Genomic DNA, 702 nt, shown 5'->3' on the forward strand with positions numbered 1-702 from the left:
TAGAACCACTAAAAACACAAATGTTTCTTATATGATGACTTAAGAAACTTGTTATTTTTACCCACTTCTATATCTATTAAATGTATGGGTTGAGTAGAAATGAAGGGAAGGAAAAGAAGATTTTATAGATGAGAACTTGAAAATGCAATCATATCACCGATATATAGGCCAACTAGAGTCTCACTCTTTCTATTTATTTATTTATTTTTTTGAAAAAAACATGTATATGTATAAGTAGTTGTGATTATGGCTCACATCTTCCCTTGGTTTTATGTCTAAAAATGACTTAAACACTCTCTATGGGTCGGGGATAGATTTCTCATCTAGTTTTTTAAAAACTGGCAAACATGATTTTTTTCAATTAGATTTCTAAGACTATGTCGAGCATATTCTTTATAAAAATTGGGTCATAAGTCATAATGATTAGTACTTAAAAGTGCATTTTTATCATGGTTTTATATCATCATTTTGCACTCGAAGTATCAATAACTTCTTAACCAAAGCATGTTTTATAATAATATATCAAATAATATAAGATACCTTTAATTTATGGTAAATGTTTATTTTTAATGCAGGTCTATCACATAAATGAAAGGATTGATTGATGACTTGAAGAACTTAAATTGCATGGATAAAGAGATGGTCAAACTTAGAGAAGAGATGACGGTGCAATCCAAACCGGAACACTGTTCAGTAATTGGG

Source organism: Populus euphratica, unplaced genomic scaffold (assembly GCF_000495115.2).
Source record: "Populus euphratica unplaced genomic scaffold, PopEup_1.0 scaffold643.1, whole genome shotgun sequence".
In the NCBI taxonomy this organism is placed as follows: domain Eukaryota; kingdom Viridiplantae; phylum Streptophyta; class Magnoliopsida; order Malpighiales; family Salicaceae; genus Populus; species Populus euphratica.